The 23,734-nt window shown below is 49.5% G+C and overlaps 1 protein-coding gene and 17 non-coding genes across 18 annotated transcripts in view; all 18 read left to right on the plus strand.

Moving 5' to 3' along the window:
• LOC133978152 (copine-9-like) overlaps window positions 1-23,734 on the plus strand; it is a 240,085-nt gene that overhangs the window by 36,606 nt on the left and 179,745 nt on the right. The window lies entirely within an intron of this gene.
• Window positions 12,818-12,888, plus strand: trnag-gcc (transfer RNA glycine (anticodon GCC)). The gene has a single exon. It is a non-coding gene; the product is annotated as a tRNA-Gly (tRNA).
• trnag-gcc (transfer RNA glycine (anticodon GCC)) lies at window positions 13,637-13,707 on the plus strand. The gene has a single exon. It is a non-coding gene; the product is annotated as a tRNA-Gly (tRNA).
• On the plus strand, window positions 14,132-14,202 carry trnag-gcc (transfer RNA glycine (anticodon GCC)). Its single transcript has one exon. It is a non-coding gene; the product is annotated as a tRNA-Gly (tRNA).
• Window positions 14,951-15,021, plus strand: trnag-gcc (transfer RNA glycine (anticodon GCC)). Its single transcript has one exon. It is a non-coding gene; the product is annotated as a tRNA-Gly (tRNA).
• trnag-gcc (transfer RNA glycine (anticodon GCC)) lies at window positions 15,446-15,516 on the plus strand. The gene has a single exon. It is a non-coding gene; the product is annotated as a tRNA-Gly (tRNA).
• On the plus strand, window positions 16,265-16,335 carry trnag-gcc (transfer RNA glycine (anticodon GCC)). Its single transcript has one exon. It is a non-coding gene; the product is annotated as a tRNA-Gly (tRNA).
• On the plus strand, window positions 16,760-16,830 carry trnag-gcc (transfer RNA glycine (anticodon GCC)). The gene has a single exon. It is a non-coding gene; the product is annotated as a tRNA-Gly (tRNA).
• Window positions 17,579-17,649, plus strand: trnag-gcc (transfer RNA glycine (anticodon GCC)). The gene has a single exon. It is a non-coding gene; the product is annotated as a tRNA-Gly (tRNA).
• On the plus strand, window positions 18,074-18,144 carry trnag-gcc (transfer RNA glycine (anticodon GCC)). Its single transcript has one exon. It is a non-coding gene; the product is annotated as a tRNA-Gly (tRNA).
• trnag-gcc (transfer RNA glycine (anticodon GCC)) lies at window positions 18,893-18,963 on the plus strand. Its single transcript has one exon. It is a non-coding gene; the product is annotated as a tRNA-Gly (tRNA).
• trnag-gcc (transfer RNA glycine (anticodon GCC)) lies at window positions 19,388-19,458 on the plus strand. Its single transcript has one exon. It is a non-coding gene; the product is annotated as a tRNA-Gly (tRNA).
• trnag-gcc (transfer RNA glycine (anticodon GCC)) lies at window positions 20,207-20,277 on the plus strand. The gene has a single exon. It is a non-coding gene; the product is annotated as a tRNA-Gly (tRNA).
• trnag-gcc (transfer RNA glycine (anticodon GCC)) lies at window positions 20,702-20,772 on the plus strand. Its single transcript has one exon. It is a non-coding gene; the product is annotated as a tRNA-Gly (tRNA).
• trnag-gcc (transfer RNA glycine (anticodon GCC)) lies at window positions 21,521-21,591 on the plus strand. The gene has a single exon. It is a non-coding gene; the product is annotated as a tRNA-Gly (tRNA).
• trnag-gcc (transfer RNA glycine (anticodon GCC)) lies at window positions 22,016-22,086 on the plus strand. Its single transcript has one exon. It is a non-coding gene; the product is annotated as a tRNA-Gly (tRNA).
• Window positions 22,835-22,905, plus strand: trnag-gcc (transfer RNA glycine (anticodon GCC)). Its single transcript has one exon. It is a non-coding gene; the product is annotated as a tRNA-Gly (tRNA).
• Window positions 23,330-23,400, plus strand: trnag-gcc (transfer RNA glycine (anticodon GCC)). Its single transcript has one exon. It is a non-coding gene; the product is annotated as a tRNA-Gly (tRNA).

Raw genomic sequence — 23,734 nt, forward strand, 5'->3', positions numbered from 1 at the left:
CAAGGGAAATGAACTCCTCAGAGCTTTCAAGATTGCTAAGTGTCACCACTTAGCACCACACCAGTAATATACTTGCTGGCCTTGCTCGGACACTAACGGCAAAATGAGTTCGTACAGTTCACTCAAAGTATGCATTTGTACCGTAGATTTAGTGAGGTAATTCACATGCTTGGAAGGAAGCCCTTGTCTAAGAGGCTGAAGTCAGGGAACTAAAGTCTCTGTCCATAGTAAACACAACTTAGTATGCGACAGGCTGCAACATGATTAGCTGAAGGCTTGTTCCTCAAAATGGACACTAATACCTACTAAACTCTTTGACCTTTTGGATGGATGGCGAAATCCCCTGCCCAGAAATGAGTATGCACGGTATCCCTGCGGAGAAGCGCCACTACACCTCTTGGTTGAGGTGTGAAATAAACGGACTAGAAACTGGCCAACTAGCAGATGTGTCTTGACATCGCCCGCGTTTCATAGTCGGTTTCACACAGTGATCGAGCATTGGTGGTTCAGTGGTAGAATTCTCGCCTGCCACGCGGGAGGCCCGGGTTCGATTCCCGGCCAATGCAGAAATGGCTTTTACTTAGGCAACGGAGGACACTTTTTAAATATAGAGTGGTCACTGAGCTGTGAGTGATACACTTCCTCCTGCTCTGCTAAACTCGTACTGTGTGACATGACAGACAGCCAGCCAGCCAGCCACTCACCAACTAAGGGCAAATTCTTGGCCTATCGATGCATGTGGAGTTTGCATTACAGGGTCCAAAGTCAAGCTAAAAGGATTTTGTCAGAAGTGGGATTCGAACCCACGCCTCCAGGGGAGACTGCGACCTGAACGCAGCGCCTTAGACCGCTCGGCCATCCTGACTTAAGTCGCCCAGCTCAATTGCATTTTTCTGAGCCACTACTTCTGGTCTTGGCAAAATTGCGTTTGCTGCAAACAAGTCAAGTTCATCCTGACGCCGTGTCAGTCCACAATCGGTCAGTCCGTCAAGCATTGGTGGTTCAGTGGTAGAATTCTCGCCTGCCACGCGGGAGGCCCGGGTTCGATTCCCGGCCAATGCAGCAGCAAGTTTTCACTCTCCATCGCATGACAGAAGTAGAACCCTTGCAGAAAAACTGTATTAGCGATGGACGATAGCTGCAACAACTAATTGCTGCGTCACGCAACAAAGCAGTTGGTGAACTGCCGTTGGTGCGGAGCTAACCACTGACTGACTATCTGATCCGACTGGGTGAGTGCTGGTCAATCGCTGTAGCTCCTGTACTCGTTGCTTTCCCCCTTGCACACCTTTTGTTCCACTACAAAGTCACTGAGCAAGGGAAATGAACTCCTCAGAGCTTTCAAGATTGCTAAGTGTCACCACTTAGCACCACACCAGCAATATACTTGCTGGCCTTGCTCGGACACTAACGGCAAAATGAGTTCGTACAGTTCACTCAAAGTATGCATTTGTACCGTAGATTTAGTGAGGTAATTCACATGCTTGGAAGGAAGCCCTTGTCTAAGAGGCTGAAGTCAGGGAACTAAAGTCTCTGTCCATAGTAAACACAACTTAGTATGCGACAGGCTGCAACATGATTAGCTGAAGGCTTGTTCCTCAAAATGGACACTAATACCTACTAAACTCTTTGACCTTTTGGATGGATGGCGAAATCCCCTGCCCAGAAATGAGTATGCACGGTATCCCTGCGGAGAAGCGCCACTACACCTCTTGGTTGAGGTGTGAAATAAACGGACTAGAAACTGGCCAACTAGCAGATGTGTCTTGACATCGCCCGCGTTTCATAGTCGGTTTCACACAGTGATCGAGCATTGGTGGTTCAGTGGTAGAATTCTCGCCTGCCACGCGGGAGGCCCGGGTTCGATTCCCGGCCAATGCAGAAATGGCTTTTACTTAGGCAACGGAGGACACTTTTTAAATATAGAGTGGTCACTGAGCTGTGAGTGATACACTTCCTCCTGCTCTGCTAAACTCGTACTGTGTGACATGACAGACAGCCAGCCAGCCAGCCACTCACCAACTAAGGGCAAATTCTTGGCCTATCGATGCATGTGGAGTTTGCATTACAGGGTCCAAAGTCAAGCTAAAAGGCTTTTGTCAGAAGTGGGATTCGAACCCACGCCTCCAGGGGAGACTGCGACCTGAACGCAGCGCCTTAGACCGCTCGGCCATCCTGACTTAAGTCGCCCAGCTCAATTGCATTTTCTGAGCCACTACTTCTGGTCTTGGCAAAATTGCGTTTGCTGCAAACAAGTCAAGTTCATCCTGACGCCGTGATAGGCCACAATCGGTCAGTTCGTCAAGCATTGGTGGTTCAGTGGTAGAATTCTCGCCTGCCACGCGGGAGGCCCGGGTTCGATTCCCGGCCAATGCAGCAGCAAGTTTTCACTCTCCATCGCATGACAGAAGTACAACCCTTGCAGAAAAACTGTATTAGCGATGGACGATAGCTGCAACAACTAATTGCTGCGTCACGCAACAAAGCAGTTGGTGAACTGCCGTTGGTGCGGAGCTAACCACTGACTGACTATCTGATCCGACTGGGTGAGTGCTGGTCAATCGCTGTAGCTCCTGTACTCGTTGCTTTCCCCCTTGCACACCTTTTGTTCCACTACAAAGTCACTGAGCAAGGGAAATGAACTCCTCAGAGCTTTCAAGATTGCTAAGTGTCACCACTTAGCACCACACCAGCAATATACTTGCTGGCCTTGCTCGGACACTAACGGCAAAATGAGTTCGTACAGTTCACTCAAAGTATGCATTTGTACCGTAGATTTAGTGAGGTAATTCACATGCTTGGAAGGAAGCCCTTGTCTAAGAGGCTGAAGTCAGGGAACTAAAGTCTCTGTCCATAGTAAACACAACTTAGTATGCGACAGGCTGCAACATGATTAGCTGAAGGCTTGTTCCTCAAAATGGACACTAATACCTACTAAACTCTTTGACCTTTTGGATGGATGGCGAAATCCCCTGCCCAGAAATGAGTATGCACGGTATCCCTGCGGAGAAGCGCCACTACACCTCTTGGTTGAGGTGTGAAATAAACGGACTAGAAACTGGCCAACTAGCAGATGTGTCTTGACATCGCCCGCGTTTCATAGTCGGTTTCACACAGTGATCGAGCATTGGTGGTTCAGTGGTAGAATTCTCGCCTGCCACGCGGGAGGCCCGGGTTCGATTCCCGGCCAATGCAGAAATGGCTTTTACTTAGGCAACGGAGGACACTTTTTAAATATAGAGTGGTCACTGAGCTGTGAGTGATACACTTCCTCCTGCTCTGCTAAACTCGTACTGTGTGACATGACAGACAGCCAGCCAGCCAGCCACTCACCAACTAAGGGCAAATTCTTGGCCTATCGATGCATGTGGAGTTTGCATTACAGGGTCCAAAGTCAAGCTAAAAGGATTTTGTCAGAAGTGGGATTCGAACCCACGCCTCCAGGGGAGACTGCGACCTGAACGCAACGCCTTAGACCGCTCGGCCATCCTGACTTAAGTCGCCCAGCTCAATTGCATTTTCTGAGCCACTACTTCTGGTCTTGGCAAAATTGCGTTTGCTGCAAACAAGTCAAGTTCATCCTGACGCCGTGATAGGCCACAATCGGTCAGTTCGTCAAGCATTGGTGGTTCAGTGGTAGAATTCTCGCCTGCCACGCGGGAGGCCCGGGTTCGATTCCCGGCCAATGCAGCAGCAAGTTTTCACTCTCCATCGCATGACAGAAGTAGAACCCTTGCAGAAAAACTGTATTAGCGATGGACGATAGCTGCAACAACTAATTGCTGCGTCACGCAACAAAGCAGTTGGTGAACTGCCGTTGGTGCGGAGCTAACCACTGACTGACTATCTGATCCGACTGGGTGAGTGCTGGTCAATCGCTGTAGCTCCTGTACTCGTTGCTTTCCCCCTTGCACACCTTTTGTTCCACTACAAAGTCACTGAGCAAGGGAAATGAACTCCTCAGAGCTTTCAAGATTGCTAAGTGTCACCACTTAGCACCACACCAGCAATATACTTGCTGGCCTTGCTCGGACACTAACGGCAAAATGAGTTCGTACAGTTCACTCAAAGTATGCATTTGTACCGTAGATTTAGTGAGGTAATTCACATGCTTGGAAGGAAGCCCTTGTCTAAGAGGCTGAAGTCAGGGAACTAAAGTCTCTGTCCATAGTAAACACAACTTAGTATGCGACAGGCTGCAACATGATTAGCTGAAGGCTTGTTCCTCAAAATGGACACTAATACCTACTAAACTCTTTGACCTTTTGGATGGATGGCGAAATCCCCTACCCAGAAATGAGTATGCACGGTATCCCTGCGGAGAAGCGCCACTACACCTCTTGGTTGAGGTGTGAAATAAACGGACTAGAAACTGGCCAACTAGCAGATGTGTCTTGACATCGCCCGCGTTTCATAGTCGGTTTCACACAGTGATCGAGCATTGGTGGTTCAGTGGTAGAATTCTCGCCTGCCACGCGGGAGGCCCGGGTTCGATTCCCGGCCAATGCAGAAATGGCTTTTACTTAGGCAACGGAGGACACTTTTTAAATATAGAGTGGTCACTGAGCTGTGAGTGATACACTTCCTCCTGCTCTGCTAAACTCGTACTGTGTGACATGACAGACAGCCAGCCAGCCAGCCACTCACCAACTAAGGGCAAATTCTTGGCCTATCGATGCATGTGGAGTTTGCATTACAGGGTCCAAAGTCAAGCTAAAAGGCTTTTGTCAGAAGTGGGATTCGAACCCACGCCTCCAGGGGAGACTGCGACCTGAACGCAGCGCCTTAGACCGCTCGGCCATCCTGACTTAAGTCGCCCAGCTCAATTGCATTTTCTGAGCCACTACTTCTGGTCTTGGCAAAATTGCGTTTGCTGCAAACAAGTCAAGTTCATCCTGACGCCGTGATAGGCCACAATCGGTCAGTTCGTCAAGCATTGGTGGTTCAGTGGTAGAATTCTCGCCTGCCACGCGGGAGGCCCGGGTTCGATTCCCGGCCAATGCAGCAGCAAGTTTTCACTCTCCATCGCATGACAGAAGTACAACCCTTGCAGAAAAACTGTATTAGCGATGGACGATAGCTGCAACAACTAATTGCTGCGTCACGCAACAAAGCAGTTGGTGAACTGCCGTTGGTGCGGAGCTAACCACTGACTGACTATCTGATCCGACTGGGTGAGTGCTGGTCAATCGCTGTAGCTCCTGTACTCGTTGCTTTCCCCCTTGCACACCTTTTGTTCCACTACAAAGTCACTGAGCAAGGGAAATGAACTCCTCAGAGCTTTCAAGATTGCTAAGTGTCACCACTTAGCACCACACCAGCAATATACTTGCTGGCCTTGCTCGGACACTAACGGCAAAATGAGTTCGTACAGTTCACTCAAAGTATGCATTTGTACCGTAGATTTAGTGAGGTAATTCACATGCTTGGAAGGAAGCCCTTGTCTAAGAGGCTGAAGTCAGGGAACTAAAGTCTCTGTCCATAGTAAACACAACTTAGTATGCGACAGGCTGCAACATGATTAGCTGAAGGCTTGTTCCTCAAAATGGACACTAATACCTACTAAACTCTTTGACCTTTTGGATGGATGGCGAAATCCCCTGCCCAGAAATGAGTATGCACGGTATCCCTGCGGAGAAGCGCCACTACACCTCTTGGTTGAGGTGTGAAATAAACGGACTAGAAACTGGCCAACTAGCAGATGTGTCTTGACATCGCCCGCGTTTCATAGTCGGTTTCACACAGTGATCGAGCATTGGTGGTTCAGTGGTAGAATTCTCGCCTGCCACGCGGGAGGCCCGGGTTCGATTCCCGGCCAATGCAGAAATGGCTTTTACTTAGGCAACGGAGGACACTTTTTAAATATAGAGTGGTCACTGAGCTGTGAGTGATACACTTCCTCCTGCTCTGCTAAACTCGTACTGTGTGACATGACAGACAGCCAGCCAGCCAGCCACTCACCAACTAAGGGCAAATTCTTGGCCTATCGATGCATGTGGAGTTTGCATTACAGGGTCCAAAGTCAAGCTAAAAGGCTTTTGTCAGAAGTGGGATTCGAACCCACGCCTCCAGGGGAGACTGCGAGCTGAACGCAGCGCCTTAGACCGCTCGGCCATCCTGACTTAAGTTGCCCAGCTCAATTGCATTTTCTGAGCCACTACTTCTGGTCTTGGCAAAATTGCGTTTGCTGCAAACAAGTCAAGTTCATCCTGACGCCGTGATAGGCCACAATCGGTCAGTTCGTCAAGCATTGGTGGTTCAGTGGTAGAATTCTCGCCTGCCACGCGGGAGGCCCGGGTTCGATTCCCGGCCAATGCAGCATCAAGTTTTCACTCTCCATCGCATGACAGAAGTAGAACCCTTGCAGAAAAACTGTATTAGCGATGGACGATAGCTGCAACAACTAATTGCTGCGTCACGCAACAAAGCAGTTGGTGAACTGCCGTTGGTGCGGAGCTAACCACTGACTGACTATCTGATCCGACTGGGTGAGTGCTGGTCAATCGCTGTAGCTCCTGTACTCGTTGCTTTCCCCCTTGCACACCTTTTGTTCCACTACAAAGTCACTGAGCAAGGGAAATGAACTCCTCAGAGCTTTCAAGATTGCTAAGTGTCACCACTTAGCACCACACCAGCAATATACTTGCTGGCCTTGCTCGGACACTAACGGCAAAATGAGTTCGTACAGTTCACTCAAAGTATGCATTTGTACCGTAGATTTAGTGAGGTAATTCACATGCTTGGAAGGAAGCCCTTGTCTAAGAGGCTGAAGTCAGGGAACTAAAGTCTCTGTCCATAGTAAACACAACTTAGTATGCGACAGGCTGCAACATGATTAGCTGAAGGCTTGTTCCTCAAAATGGACACTAATACCTACTAAACTCTTTGACCTTTTGGATGGATGGCGAAATCCCCTGCCCAGAAATGAGTATGCACGGTATCCCTGCGGAGAAGCGCCACTACACCTCTTGGTTGAGGTGTGAAATAAACGGACTAGAAACTGGCCAACTAGCAGATGTGTCTTGACATCGCCCGCGTTTCATAGTCGGTTTCACACAGTGATCGAGCATTGGTGGTTCAGTGGTAGAATTCTCGCCTGCCACGCGGGAGGCCCGGGTTTGATTCCCGGCCAATGCAGAAATGGCTTTTACTTAGGCAACGGAGGACACTTTTTAAATATAGAGTGGTCACTGAGCTGTGAGTGATACACTTCCTCCTGCTCTGCTAAACTCGTACTGTGTGACATGACAGACAGCCAGCCAGCCAGCCACTCACCAACTAAGGGCAAATTCTTGGCCTATCGATGCATGTGGAGTTTGCATTACAGGGTCCAAAGTCAAGCTAAAAGGCTTTTGTCAGAAGTGGGATTCGAACCCACGCCTCCAGGGGAGACTGCGACCTGAACGCAGCGCCTTAGACCGCTCGGCCATCCTGACTTAAGTCGCCCAGCTCAATTGCATTTTCTGAGCCACTACTTCTGGTCTTGGCAAAATTGCGTTTGCTGCAAACAAGTCAAGTTCATCCTGACGCCGTGATAGGCCACAATCGGTCAGTTCGTCAAGCATTGGTGGTTCAGTGGTAGAATTCTCGCCTGCCACGCGGGAGGCCCGGGTTCGATTCCCGGCCAATGCAGCAGCAAGTTTTCACTCTCCATCGCATGACAGAAGTACAACCCTTGCAGAAAAACTGTATTAGCGATGGACGATAGCTGCAACAACTAATTGCTGCGTCACGCAACAAAGCAGTTGGTGAACTGCCGTTGGTGCGGAGCTAACCACTGACTGACTATCTGATCCGACTGGGTGAGTGCTGGTCAATCGCTGTAGCTCCTGTACTCGTTGCTTTCCCCCTTGCACACCTTTTGTTCCACTACAAAGTCACTGAGCAAGGGAAATGAACTCCTCAGAGCTTTCAAGATTGCTAAGTGTCACCACTTAGCACCACACCAGCAATATACTTGCTGGCCTTGCTCGGACACTAACGGCAAAATGAGTTCGTACAGTTCACTCAAAGTATGCATTTGTACCGTAGATTTAGTGAGGTAATTCACATGCTTGGAAGGAAGCCCTTGTCTAAGAGGCTGAAGTCAGGGAACTAAAGTCTCTGTCCATAGTAAACACAACTTAGTATGCGACAGGCTGCAACATGATTAGCTGAAGGCTTGTTCCTCAAAATGGACACTAATACCTACTAAACTCTTTGACCTTTTGGATGGATGGCGAAATCCCCTGCCCAGAAATGAGTATGCACGGTATCCCTGCGGAGAAGCGCCACTACACCTCTTGGTTGAGGTGTGAAATAAACGGACTAGAAACTGGCCAACTAGCAGATGTGTCTTGACATCGCCCGCGTTTCATAGTCGGTTTCACACAGTGATCGAGCATTGGTGGTTCAGTGGTAGAATTCTCGCCTGCCACGCGGGAGGCCCGGGTTCGATTCCCGGCCAATGCAGAAATGGCTTTTACTTAGGCAACGGAGGACACTTTTTAAATATAGAGTGGTCACTGAGCTGTGAGTGATACACTTCCTCCTGCTCTGCTAAACTCGTACTGTGTGACATGACAGACAGCCAGCCAGCCAGCCACTCACCAACTAAGGGCAAATTCTTGGCCTATCGATGCATGTGGAGTTTGCATTACAGGGTCCAAAGTCAAGCTAAAAGGCTTTTGTCAGAAGTGGGATTCGAACCCACGCCTCCAGGGGAGACTGCGACCTGAACGCAGCGCCTTAGACCGCTCGGCCATCCTGACTTAAGTCGCCCAGCTCAATTGCATTTTCTGAGCCACTACTTCTGGTCTTGGCAAAATTGCGTTTGCTGCAAACAAGTCAAGTTCATCCTGACGCCGTGATAGGCCACAATCGGTCAGTTCGTCAAGCATTGGTGGTTCAGTGGTAGAATTCTCGCCTGCCACGCGGGAGGCCCGGGTTCGATTCCCGGCCAATGCAGCAGCAAGTTTTCACTCTCCATCGCATGACAGAAGTACAACCCTTGCAGAAAAACTGTATTAGCGATGGACGATAGCTGCAACAACTAATTGCTGCGTCACGCAACAAAGCAGTTGGTGAACTGCCGTTGGTGCGGAGCTAACCACTGACTGACTATCTGATCCGACTGGGTGAGTGCTGGTCAATCGCTGTAGCTCCTGTACTCGTTGCTTTCCCCCTTGCACACCTTTTGTTCCACTACAAAGTCACTGAGCAAGGGAAATGAACTCCTCAGAGCTTTCAAGATTGCTAAGTGTCACCACTTAGCACCACACCAGCAATATACTTGCTGGCCTTGCTCGGACACTAACGGCAAAATGAGTTCGTACAGTTCACTCAAAGTATGCATTTGTACCGTAGATTTAGTGAGGTAATTCACATGCTTGGAAGGAAGCCCTTGTCTAAGAGGCTGAAGTCAGGGAACTAAAGTCTCTGTCCATAGTAAACACAACTTAGTATGCGACAGGCTGCAACATGATTAGCTGAAGGCTTGTTCCTCAAAATGGACACTAATACCTACTAAACTCTTTGACCTTTTGGATGGATGGCGAAATCCCCTGCCCAGAAATGAGTATGCACGGTATCCCTGCGGAGAAGCGCCACTACACCTCTTGGTTGAGGTGTGAAATAAACGGACTAGAAACTGGCCAACTAGCAGATGTGTCTTGACATCGCCCGCGTTTCATAGTCGGTTTCACACAGTGATCGAGCATTGGTGGTTCAGTGGTAGAATTCTCGCCTGCCACGCGGGAGGCCCGGGTTCGATTCCCGGCCAATGCAGAAATGGCTTTTACTTAGGCAACGGAGGACACTTTTTAAATATAGAGTGGTCACTGAGCTGTGAGTGATACACTTCCTCCTGCTCTGCTAAACTCGTACTGTGTGACATGACAGACAGCCAGCCAGCCAGCCACTCACCAACTAAGGGCAAATTCTTGGCCTATCGATGCATGTGGAGTTTGCATTACAGGGTCCAAAGTCAAGCTAAAAGGCTTTTGTCAGAAGTGGGATTCGAACCCACGCCTCCAGGGGAGACTGCGACCTGAACGCAGCGCCTTAGACCGCTCGGCCATCCTGACTTAAGTCGCCCAGCTCAATTGCATTTTCTGAGCCACTACTTCTGGTCTTGGCAAAATTGCGTTTGCTGCAAACAAGTCAAGTTCATCCTGACGCCGTGATAGGCCACAATCGGTCAGTTCGTCAAGCATTGGTGGTTCAGTGGTAGAATTCTCGCCTGCCACGCGGGAGGCCCGGGTTCGATTCCCGGCCAATGCAGCAGCAAGTTTTCACTCTCCATCGCATGACAGAAGTACAACCCTTGCAGAAAAACTGTATTAGCGATGGACGATAGCTGCAACAACTAATTGCTGCGTCACGCAACAAAGCAGTTGGTGAACTGCCGTTGGTGCGGAGCTAACCACTGACTGACTATCTGATCCGACTGGGTGAGTGCTGGTCAATCGCTGTAGCTCCTGTACTCGTTGCTTTCCCCCTTGCACACCTTTTGTTCCACTACAAAGTCACTGAGCAAGGGAAATGAACTCCTCAGAGCTTTCAAGATTGCTAAGTGTCACCACTTAGCACCACACCAGCAATATACTTGCTGGCCTTGCTCGGACACTAACGGCAAAATGAGTTCGTACAGTTCACTCAAAGTATGCATTTGTACCGTAGATTTAGTGAGGTAATTCACATGCTTGGAAGGAAGCCCTTGTCTAAGAGGCTGAAGTCAGGGAACTAAAGTCTCTGTCCATAGTAAACACAACTTAGTATGCGACAGGCTGCAACATGATTAGCTGAAGGCTTGTTCCTCAAAATGGACACTAATACCTACTAAACTCTTTGACCTTTTGGATGGATGGCGAAATCCCCTGCCCAGAAATGAGTATGCACGGTATCCCTGCGGAGAAGCGCCACTACACCTCTTGGTTGAGGTGTGAAATAAACGGACTAGAAACTGGCCAACTAGCAGATGTGTCTTGACATCGCCCGCGTTTCATAGTCGGTTTCACACAGTGATCGAGCATTGGTGGTTCAGTGGTAGAATTCTCGCCTGCCACGCGGGAGGCCCGGGTTCGATTCCCGGCCAATGCAGAAATGGCTTTTACTTAGGCAACGGAGGACACTTTTTAAATATAGAGTGGTCACTGAGCTGTGAGTGATACACTTCCTCCTGCTCTGCTAAACTCGTACTGTGTGACATGACAGACAGCCAGCCAGCCAGCCACTCACCAACTAAGGGCAAATTCTTGGCCTATCGATGCATGTGGAGTTTGCATTACAGGGTCCAAAGTCAAGCTAAAAGGATTTTGTCAGAAGTGGGATTCGAACCCACGCCTCCAGGGGAGACTGCGACCTGAACGCAACGCCTTAGACCGCTCGGCCATCCTGACTTAAGTCGCCCAGCTCAATTGCATTTTCTGAGCCACTACTTCTGGTCTTGGCAAAATTGCGTTTGCTGCAAACAAGTCAAGTTCATCCTGACGCCGTGATAGGCCACAATCGGTCAGTTCGTCAAGCATTGGTGGTTCAGTGGTAGAATTCTCGCCTGCCACGCGGGAGGCCCGGGTTCGATTCCCGGCCAATGCAGCAGCAAGTTTTCACTCTCCATCGCATGACAGAAGTAGAACCCTTGCAGAAAAACTGTATTAGCGATGGACGATAGCTGCAACAACTAATTGCTGCGTCACGCAACAAAGCAGTTGGTGAACTGCCGTTGGTGCGGAGCTAACCACTGACTGACTATCTGATCCGACTGGGTGAGTGCTGGTCAATCGCTGTAGCTCCTGTACTCGTTGCTTTCCCCCTTGCACACCTTTTGTTCCACTACAAAGTCACTGAGCAAGGGAAATGAACTCCTCAGAGCTTTCAAGATTGCTAAGTGTCACCACTTAGCACCACACCAGCAATATACTTGCTGGCCTTGCTCGGACACTAACGGCAAAATGAGTTCGTACAGTTCACTCAAAGTATGCATTTGTACCGTAGATTTAGTGAGGTAATTCACATGCTTGGAAGGAAGCCCTTGTCTAAGAGGCTGAAGTCAGGGAACTAAAGTCTCTGTCCATAGTAAACACAACTTAGTATGCGACAGGCTGCAACATGATTAGCTGAAGGTTTGTTCCTCAAAATGGACACTAATACCTACTAAACTCTTTGACCTTTTGGATGGATGGCGAAATCCCCTGCCCAGAAATGAGTATGCACGGTATCCCTGCGGAGAAGCGCCACTACACCTCTTGGTTGAGGTGTGAAATAAACGGACTAGAAACTGGCCAACTAGCAGATGTGTCTTGACATCGCCCGCGTTTCATAGTCGGTTTCACACAGTGATCGAGCATTGGTGGTTCAGTGGTAGAATTCTCGCCTGCCACGCGGGAGGCCCGGGTTCGATTCCCGGCCAATGCAGAAATGGCTTTTACTTAGGCAACGGAGGACACTTTTTAAATATAGAGTGGTCACTGAGCTGTGAGTGATACACTTCCTCCTGCTCTGCTAAACTCGTACTGTGTGACATGACAGACAGCCAGCCAGCCAGCCACTCACCAACTAAGGGCAAATTCTTGGCCTATCGATGCATGTGGAGTTTGCATTACAGGGTCCAAAGTCAAGCTAAAAGGCTTTTGTCAGAAGTGGGATTCGAACCCACGCCTCCAGGGGAGACTGCGACCTGAACGCAGCGCCTTAGACCGCTCGGCCATCCTGACTTAAGTTGCCCAGCTCAATTGCATTTTCTGAGCCACTACTTCTGGTCTTGGCAAAATTGCGTTTGCTGCAAACAAGTCAAGTTCATCCTGACGCCGTGATAGGCCACAATCGGTCAGTTCGTCAAGCATTGGTGGTTCAGTGGTAGAATTCTCGCCTGCCACGCGGGAGGCCCGGGTTCGATTCCCGGCCAATGCAGCAGCAAGTTTTCACTCTCCATCGCATGACAGAAGTACAACCCTTGCAGAAAAACTGTATTAGCGATGGACGATAGCTGCAACAACTAATTGCTGCGTCACGCAACAAAGCAGTTGGTGAACTGCCGTTGGTGCGGAGCTAACCACTGACTGACTATCTGATCCGACTGGGTGAGTGCTGGTCAATCGCTGTAGCTCCTGTACTCGTTGCTTTCCCCCTTGCACACCTTTTGTTCCACTACAAAGTCACTGAGCAAGGGAAATGAACTCCTCAGAGCTTTCAAGATTGCTAAGTGTCACCACTTAGCACCACACCAGCAATATACTTGCTGGCCTTGCTCGGACACTAACGGCAAAATGAGTTCGTACAGTTCACTCAAAGTATGCATTTGTACCGTAGATTTAGTGAGGTAATTCACATGCTTGGAAGGAAGCCCTTGTCTAAGAGGCTGAAGTCAGGGAACTAAAGTCTCTGTCCATAGTAAACACAACTTAGTATGCGACAGGCTGCAACATGATTAGCTGAAGGCTTGTTCCTCAAAATGGACACTAATACCTACTAAACTCTTTGACCTTTTGGATGGATGGCGAAATCCCCTGCCCAGAAATGAGTATGCACGGTATCCCTGCGGAGAAGCGCCACTACACCTCTTGGTTGAGGTGTGAAATAAACGGACTAGAAACTGGCCAACTAGCAGATGTGTCTTGACATCGCCCGCGTTTCATAGTCGGTTTCACACAGTGATCGAGCATTGGTGGTTCAGTGGTAGAATTCTCGCCTGCCACGCGGGAGGCCCGGGTTCGATTCCCGGCCAATGCAGAAATGGCTTTTACTTAGGCAACGGAGGACACTTTTTAAATATAGAGTGGTCACTGAGCTGTGAGTGATACACTTCCTCCTGCTCTGCTAAACTCGTACTGTGTGACATGACAGACAGCCAGCCAGCCAGCCACTCACCAACTAAGGGCAAATTCTTGGCCTATCGATGCATGTGGAGTTTGCATTACAGGGTCCAAAGTCAAGCTAAAAGGCTTTTGTCAGAAGTGGGATTCGAACCCACGCCTCCAGGGGAGACTGCGACCTGAACGCAGCGCCTTAGACCGCTCGGCCATCCTGACTTAAGTCGCCCAGCTCAATTGCATTTTCTGAGCCACTACTTCTGGTCTTGGCAAAATTGCGTTTGCTGCAAACAAGTCAAGTTCATCCTGACGCCGTGATAGGCCACAATCGGTCAGTTCGTCAAGCATTGGTGGTTCAGTGGTAGAATTCTCGCCTGCCACGCGGGAGGCCCGGGTTCGATTCCCGGCCAATGCAGCAGCAAGTTTTCACTCTCCATCGCATGACAGAAGTACAACCCTTGCAGAAAAACTGTATTAGCGATGGACGATAGCTGCAACAACTAATTGCTGCGTCACGCAACAAAGCAGTTGGTGAACTGCCGTTGGTGCGGAGCTAACCACTGACTGACTATCTGATCCGACTGGGTGAGTGCTGGTCAATCGCTGTAGCTCCTGTACTCGTTGCTTTCCCCCTTGCACACCTTTTGTTCCACTACAAAGTCACTGAGCAAGGGAAATGAACTCCTCAGAGCTTTCAAGATTGCTAAGTGTCACCACTTAGCACCACACCAGCAATATACTTGCTGGCCTTGCTCGGACACTAACGGCAAAATGAGTTCGTACAGTTCACTCAAAGTATGCATTTGTACCGTAGATTTAGTGAGGTAATTCACATGCTTGGAAGGAAGCCCTTGTCTAAGAGGCTGAAGTCAGGGAACTAAAGTCTCTGTCCATAGTAAACACAACTTAGTATGCGACAGGCTGCAACATGATTAGCTGAAGGCTTGTTCCTCAAAATGGACACTAATACCTACTAAACTCTTTGACCTTTTGGATGGATGGCGAAATCCCCTGCCCAGAAATGAGTATGCACGGTATCCCTGCGGAGAAGCGCCACTACACCTCTTGGTTGAGGTGTGAAATAAACGGACTAGAAACTGGCCAACTAGCAGATGTGTCTTGACATCGCCCGCGTTTCATAGTCGGTTTCACACAGTGATCGAGCATTGGTGGTTCAGTGGTAGAATTCTCGCCTGCCACGCGGGAGGCCCGGGTTCGATTCCCGGCCAATGCAGAAATGGCTTTTACTTAGGCAACGGAGGACACTTTTTAAATATAGAGTGGTCACTGAGCTGTGAGTGATACACTTCCTCCTGCTCTGCTAAACTCGTACTGTGTGACATGACAGACAGCCAGCCAGCCAGCCACTCACCAACTAAGGGCAAATTCTTGGCCTATCGATGCATGTGGAGTTTGCATTACAGGGTCCAAAGTCAAGCTAAAAGGCTTTTGTCAGAAGTGGGATTCGAACCCACGCCTCCAGGGGAGACTGCGACCTGAACGCAGCGCCTTAGACCGCTCGGCCATCCTGACTTAAGTCGCCCAGCTCAATTGCATTTTCTGAGCCACTACTTCTGGTCTTGGCAAAATTGCGTTTGCTGCAAACAAGTCAAGTTCATCCTGACGCCGTGATAGGCCACAATCGGTCAGTTCGTCAAGCATTGGTGGTTCAGTGGTAGAATTCTCGCCTGCCACGCGGGAGGCCCGGGTTCGATTCCCGGCCAATGCAGCAGCAAGTTTTCACTCTCCATCGCATGACAGAAGTACAACCCTTGCAGAAAAACTGTATTAGCGATGGACGATAGCTGCAACAACTAATTGCTGCGTCACGCAACAAAGCAGTTGGTGAACTGCCGTTGGTGCGGAGCTAACCACTGACTGACTATCTGATCCGACTGGGTGAGTGCTGGTCAATCGCTGTAGCTCCTGTACTCGTTGCTTTCCCCCTTGCACACCTTTTGTTCCACTACAAAGTCACTGAGCAAGGGAAATGAACTCCTCAGAGCTTTCAAGATTGCTAAGTGTCACCACTTAGCACCACACCAGCAATATACTTGCTGGCCTTGCTCGGACACTAACGGCAAAATGAGTTCGTACAGTTCACTCAAAGTATGCATTTGTACCGTAGATTTAGTGAGGTAATTCACATGCTTGGAAGGAAGCCCTTGTCTAAGAGGCTGAAGTCAGGGAACTAAAGTCTCTGTCCATAGTAAACACAACTTAGTATGCGACAGGCTGCAACATGATTAGCTGAAGGCTTGTTCCTCAAAATGGACACTAATACCTACTAAACTCTTTGACCTTTTGGATGGATGGCGAAATCCCCTGCCCAGAAATGAGTATGCACGGTATCCCTGCGGAGAAGCGCCACTACACCTCTTGGTTGAGGTGTGAAATAAACGGACTAGAAACTGGCCAACTAGCAGATGTGTCTTGACATCGCCCGCGTTTCATAGTCGGTTTCACACAGTGATCGAGCATTGGTGGTTCAGTGGTAGAATTCTCGCCTGCCACGCGGGAGGCCCGGGTTCGATTCCCGGCCAATGCAGAAATGGCTTTTACTTAGGCAACGGAGGACACTTTTTAAATATAGAGTGGTCACTGAGCTGTGAGTGATACACTTCCTCCTGCTCTGCTAAACTCGTACTGTGTGACATGACAGACAGCCAGCCAGCCAGCCACTCACCAACTAAGGGCAAATTCTTGGCCTATCGATGCATGTGGAGTTTGCATTACAGGGTCCAAAGTCAAGCTAAAAGGCTTTTGTCAGAAGTGGGATTCGAACCCACGCCTCCAGGGGAGACTGCGACCTGAACGCAGCGCCTTAGACCGCTCGGCCATCCTGACTTAAGTCGCCCAGCTCAATTGCATTTTCTGAGCCACTACTTCTGGTCTTGGCAAAATTGCGTTTGCTGCAAACAAGTCAAGTTCATCCTGACGCCGTGATAGGCCACAATCGGTCAGTTCGTCAAGCATTGGTGGTTCAGTGGTAGAATTCTCGCCTGCCACGCGGGAGGCCCGGGTTCGATTCCCGGCCAATGCAGCAGCAAGTTTTCACTCTCCATCGCATGACAGAAGTACAACCCTTGCAGAAAAACTGTATTAGCGATGGACGATAGCTGCAACAACTAATTGCTGCGTCACGCAACAAAGCAGTTGGTGAACTGCCGTTGGTGCGGAGCTAACCACTGACTGACTATCTGATCCGACTGGGTGAGTGCTGGTCAATCGCTGTAGCTCCTGTACTCGTTGCTTTCCCCCTTGCACACCTTTTGTTCCACTACAAAGTCACTGAGCAAGGGAAATGAACTCCTCAGAGCTTTCAAGATTGCTAAGTGTCACCACTTAGCACCACACCAGCAATATACTTGCTGGCCTTGCTCGGACACTAACGGCAAAATGAGTTCGTACAGTTCACTCAAAGTATGCATTTGTACCGTAGATTTAGTGAGGTAATTCACATGCTTGGAAGGAAGCCCTTGTCTAAGAGGCTGAAGTCAGGGAACTAAAGTCTCTGTCCATAGTAAACACAACTTAGTATGCGACAGGCTGCAACATGATTAGCTGAAGGCTTGTTCCTCAAAATGGACACTAATACCTACTAAACTCTTTGACCTTTTGGATGGATGGCGAAATCCCCTGCCCAGAAATGAGTATGCACGGTATCCCTGCGGAGAAGCGCCACTACACCTCTTGGTTGAGGTGTGAAATAAACGGACTAGAAACTGGCCAACTAGCAGATGTGTCTTGACATCGCCCGCGTTTCATAGTCGGTTTCACACAGTGATCGAGCATTGGTGGTTCAGTGGTAGAATTCTCGCCTGCCACGCGGGAGGCCCGGGTTCGATTCCCGGCCAATGCAGAAATGGCTTTTACTTAGGCAACGGAGGACACTTTTTAAATATAGAGTGGTCACTGAGCTGTGAGTGATACACTTCCTCCTGCTCTGCTAAACTCGTACTGTGTGACATGACAGACAGCCAGCCAGCCAGCCACTCACCAACTAAGGGCAAATTCTTGGCCTATCGATGCATGTGGAGTTTGCATTACAGGGTCCAAAGTCAAGCTAAAAGGATTTTGTCAGAAGTGGGATTCGAACCCACGCCTCCAGGGGAGACTGCGACCTGAACGCAACGCCTTAGACCGCTCGGCCATCCTGACTTAAGTCGCCCAGCTCAATTGCATTTTCTGAGCCACTACTTCTGGTCTTGGCAAAATTGCGTTTGCTGCAAACAAGTCAAGTTCATCCTGACGCCGTGATAGGCCACAATCGGTCAGTTCGTCAAGCATTGGTGGTTCAGTGGTAGAATTCTCGCCTGCCACGCGGGAGGCCCGGGTTCGATTCCCGGCCAATGCAGCAGCAAGTTTTCACTCTCCATCGCATGACAGAAGTAGAACCCTTGCAGAAAAACTGTATTAGCGATGGACGATAGCTGCAACAACTAATTGCTGCGTCACGCAACAAAGCAGTTGGTGAACTGCCGTTGGTGCGGAGCTAACCACTGACTGACTATCTGATCCGACTGGGTGAGTGCTGGTCAATCGCTGTAGCTCCTGTACTCGTTGCTTTCCCCCTTGCACACCTTTTGTTCCACTACAAAGTCACTGAGCAAGGGAAATGAACTCCTCAGAGCTTTCAAGATTGCTAAGTGTCACCACTTAGCACCACACCAGCAATATACTTGCTGGCCTTGCTCGGACACTAACGGCAAAATGAGTTCGTACAGTTCACTCAAAGTATGCATTTGTACCGTAGATTTAGTGAGGTAATTCACATGCTTGGAAGGAAGCCCTTGTCTAAGAGGCTGAAGTCAGGGAACTAAAGTCTCTGTCCATAGTAAACACAACTTAGTATGCGACAGGCTGCAACATGATTAGCTGAAGGCTTGTTCCTCAAAATGGACACTAATACCTACTAAACTCTTTGACCTTTTGGATGGATGGCGAAATCCCCTGCCCAGAAATGAGTATGCACGGTATCCCTGCGGAGAAGCGCCACTACACCTCTTGGTTGAGGTGTGAAATAAACGGACTAGAAACTGGCCAACTAGCAGATGTGTCTTGACATCGCCCGCGTTTCATAGTCGGTTTCACACAGTGATCGAGCATTGGTGGTTCAGTGGTAGAATTCTCGCCTGCCACGCGGGAGGCCCGGGTTCGATTCCCGGCCAATGCAGAAATGGCTTTTACTTAGGCAACGGAGGACACTTTTTAAATATAGAGTGGTCACTGAGCTGTGAGTGATACACTTCCTCCTGCTCTGCTAAACTCGTACTGTGTGACATGACAGACAGCCAGCCAGCCAGCCACTCACCAACTAAGGGCAAATTCTTGGCCTATCGATGCATGTGGAGTTTGCATTACAGGGTCCAAAGTCAAGCTAAAAGGCTTTTGTCAGAAGTGGGATTCGAACCCACGCCTCCAGGGGAGACTGCGACCTGAACGCAGCGCCTTAGACCGCTCGGCCATCCTGACTTAAGTCGCCCAGCTCAATTGCATTTTCTGAGCCACTACTTCTGGTCTTGGCAAAATTGCGTTTGCTGCAAACAAGTCAAGTTCATCCTGACGCCGTGATAGGCCACAATCGGTCAGTTCGTCAAGCATTGGTGGTTCAGTGGTAGAATTCTCGCCTGCCACGCGGGAGGCCCGGGTTCGATTCCCGGCCAATGCAGCAGCAAGTTTTCACTCTCCATCGCATGACAGAAGTACAACCCTTGCAGAAAAACTGTATTAGCGATGGACGATAGCTGCAACAACTAATTGCTGCGTCACGCAACAAAGCAGTTGGTGAACTGCCGTTGGTGCGGAGCTAACCACTGACTGACTATCTGATCCGACTGGGTGAGTGCTGGTCAATCGCTGTAGCTCCTGTACTCGTTGCTTTCCCCCTTGCACACCTTTTGTTCCACTACAAAGTCACTGAGCAAGGGAAATGAACTCCTCAGAGCTTTCAAGATTGCTAAGTGTCACCACTTAGCACCACACCAGCAATATACTTGCTGGCCTTGCTCGGACACTAACGGCAAAATGAGTTCGTACAGTTCACTCAAAGTATGCATTTGTACCGTAGATTTAGTGAGGTAATTCACATGCTTGGAAGGAAGCCCTTGTCTAAGAGGCTGAAGTCAGGGAACTAAAGTCTCTGTCCATAGTAAACACAACTTAGTATGCGACAGGCTGCAACATGATTAGCTGAAGGCTTGTTCCTCAAAATGGACACTAATACCTACTAAACTCTTTGACCTTTTGGATGGATGGCGAAATCCCCTGCCCAGAAATGAGTATGCACGGTATCCCTGCGGAGAAGCGCCACTACACCTCTTGGTTGAGGTGTGAAATAAACGGACTAGAAACTGGCCAACTAGCAGATGTGTCTTGACATCGCCCGCGTTTCATAGTCGGTTTCACACAGTGATCGAGCATTGGTGGTTCAGTGGTAGAATTCTCGCCTGCCACGCGGGAGGCCCGGGTTCGATTCCCGGCCAATGCAGAAATGGCTTTTACTTAGGCAACGGAGGACACTTTTTAAATATAGAGTGGTCACTGAGCTGTGAGTGATACACTTCCTCCTGCTCTGCTAAACTCGTACTGTGTGACATGACAGACAGCCAGCCAGCCAGCCACTCACCAACTAAGGGCAAATTCTTGGCCTATCGATGCATGTGGAGTTTGCATTACAGGGTCCAAAGTCAAGCTAAAAGGATTTTGTCAGAAGTGGGATTCGAACCCACGCCTCCAGGGGAGACTGCGACCTGAACGCAACGCCTTAGACCGCTCGGCCATCCTGACTTAAGTCGCCCAGCTCAATTGCATTTTCTGAGCCACTACTTCTGGTCTTGGCAAAATTGCGTTTGCTGCAAACAAGTCAAGTTCATCCTGACGCCGTGATAGGCCACAATCGGTCAGTTCGTCAAGCATTGGTGGTTCAGTGGTAGAATTCTCGCCTGCCACGCGGGAGGCCCGGGTTCGATTCCCGGCCAATGCAGCAGCAAGTTTTCACTCTCCATCGCATGACAGAAGTACAACCCTTGCAGAAAAACTGTATTAGCGATGGACGATAGCTGCAACAACTAATTGCTGCGTCACGCAACAAAGCAGTTGGTGAACTGCCGTTGGTGCGGAGCTAACCACTGACTGACTATCTGATCCGACTGGGTGAGTGCTGGTCAATCGCTGTAGCTCCTGTACTCGTTGCTTTCCCCCTTGCACACCTTTTGTTCCACTACAAAGTCACTGAGCAAGGGAAATGAACTCCTCAGAGCTTTCAAGATTGCTAAGTGTCACCACTTAGCACCACACCAGCAATATACTTGCTGGCCTTGCTCGGACACTAACGGCAAAATGAGTTCGTACAGTTCACTCAAAGTATGCATTTGTACCGTAGATTTAGTGAGGTAATTCACATGCTTGGAAGGAAGCCCTTGTCTAAGAGGCTGAAGTCAGGGAACTAAAGTCTCTGTCCATAGTAAACACAACTTAGTATGCGACAGGCTGCAACATGATTAGCTGAAGGCTTGTTCCTCAAAATGGACACTAATACCTACTAAACTCTTTGACCTTTTGGATGGATGGCGAAATCCCCTGCCCAGAAATGAGTATGCACGGTATCCCTGCGGAGAAGCGCCACTACACCTCTTGGTTGAGGTGTGAAATAAACGGACTAGAAACTGGCCAACTAGCAGATGTGTCTTGACATCGCCCGCGTTTCATAGTCGGTTTCACACAGTGATCGAGCATTGGTGGTTCAGTGGTAGAATTCTCGCCTGCCACGCGGGAGGCCCGGGTTCGATTCCCGGCCAATGCAGAAATGGCTTTTACTTAGGCAACGGAGGACACTTTTTAAATATAGAGTGGTCACTGAGCTGTGAGTGATACACTTCCTCCTGCTCTGCTAAACTCGTACTGTGTGACATGACAGACAGCCAGCCAGCCAGCCACTCACCAACTAAGGGCAAATTCTTGGCCTATCGATGCATGTGGAGTTTGCATTACAGGGTCCAAAGTCAAGCTAAAAGGCTTTTGTCAGAAGTGGGATTCGAACCCACGCCTCCAGGGGAGACTGCGACCTGAACGCAGCGCCTTAGACCGCTCGGCCATCCTGACTTAAGTTGCCCAGCTCAATTGCATTTTCTGAGCCACTACTTCTGGTCTTGGCAAAATTGCGTTTGCTGCAAACAAGTCAAGTTCATCCTGACGCCGTGATAGGCCACAATCGGTCAGTTCGTCAAGCATTGGTGGTTCAGTGGTAGAATTCTCGCCTGCCACGCGGGAGGCCCGGGTTCGATTCCCGGCCAATGCAGCAGCAAGTTTTCACTCTCCATCGCATGACAGAAGTAGAACCCTTGCAGAAAAACTGTATTAGCGATGGACGATAGCTGCAACAACTAATTGCTGCGTCACGCAACAAAGCAGTTGGTGAACTGCCGTTGGTGCGGAGCTAACCACTGACTGACTATCTGATCCGACTGGGTGAGTGCTGGTCAATCGCTGTAGCTCCTGTACTCGTTGCTTTCCCCCTTGCACACCTTTTGTTCCACTACAAAGTCACTGAGCAAGGGAAATGAACTCCTCAGAGCTTTCAAGATTGCTAAGTGTCACCACTTAGCACCACACCAGCAATATACTTGCTGGCCTTGCTCGGACACTAACGGCAAAATGAGTTCGTACAGTTCACTCAAAGTATGCATTTGTACCGTAGATTTAGTGAGGTAATTCACATGCTTGGAAGGAAGCCCTTGTCTAAGAGGCTGAAGTCAGGGAACTAAAGTCTCTGTCCATAGTAAACACAACTTAGTATGCGACAGGCTGCAACATGATTAGCTGAAGGCTTGTTCCTCAAAATGGACACTAATACCTACTAAACTCTTTGACCTTTTGGATGGATGGCGAAATCCCCTGCCCAGAAATGAGTATGCACGGTATCCCTGCGGAGAAGCGCCACTACACCTCTTGGTTGAGGTGTGAAATAAACGGACTAGAAACTGGCCAACTAGCAGATGTGTCTTGACATCGCCCGCGTTTCATAGTCGGTTTCACACAGTGATCGAGCATTGGTGGTTCAGTGGTAGAATTCTCGCCTGCCACGCGGGAGGCCCGGGTTCGATTCCCGGCCAATGCAGAAATGGCTTTTACTTAGGCAACGGAGGACACTTTTTAAATATAGAGTGGTCACTGAGCTGTGAGTGATACACTTCCTCCTGCTCTGCTAAACTCGTACTGTGTGACATGACAGACAGCCAGCCAGCCAGCCACTCACCAACTAAGGGCAAATTCTTGGCCTATCGATGCATGTGGAGTTTGCATTACAGGGTCCAAAGTCAAGCTAAAAGGCTTTTGTCAGAAGTGGGATTCGAACCCACGCCTCCAGGGGAGACTGCGACCTGAACGCAGCGCCTTAGACCGCTCGGCCATCCTGACTTAAGTCGCCCAGCTCAATTGCATTTTCTGAGCCACTACTTCTGGTCTTGGCAAAATTGCGTTTGCTGCAAACAAGTCAAGTTCATCCTGACGCCGTGATAGGCCACAATCGGTCAGTTCGTCAAGCATTGGTGGTTCAGTGGTAGAATTCTCGCCTGCCACGCGGGAGGCCCGGGTTCGATTCCCGGCCAATGCAGCAGCAAGTTTTCACTCTCCATCGCATGACAGAAGTAGAACCCTTGCAGAAAAACTGTATTAGCGATGGACGATAGCTGCAACAACTAATTGCTGCGTCACGCAACAAAGCAGTTGGTGAACTGCCGTTGGTGCGGAGCTAACCACTGACTGACTATCTGATCCGACTGGGTGAGTGCTGGTCAATCGCTGTAGCTCCTGTACTCGTTGCTTTCCCCCTTGCACACCTTTTGTTCCACTACAAAGTCACTGAGCAAGGGAAATGAACTCCTCAGAGCTTTCAAGATTGCTAAGTGTCACCACTTAGCACCACACCAGCAATATACTTGCTGGCC

The sequence above is a fragment of the Scomber scombrus genome, chromosome 3, assembly GCF_963691925.1.
Source record: "Scomber scombrus chromosome 3, fScoSco1.1, whole genome shotgun sequence".
Taxonomy (NCBI): Eukaryota; Metazoa; Chordata; class Actinopteri; order Scombriformes; family Scombridae; genus Scomber; species Scomber scombrus.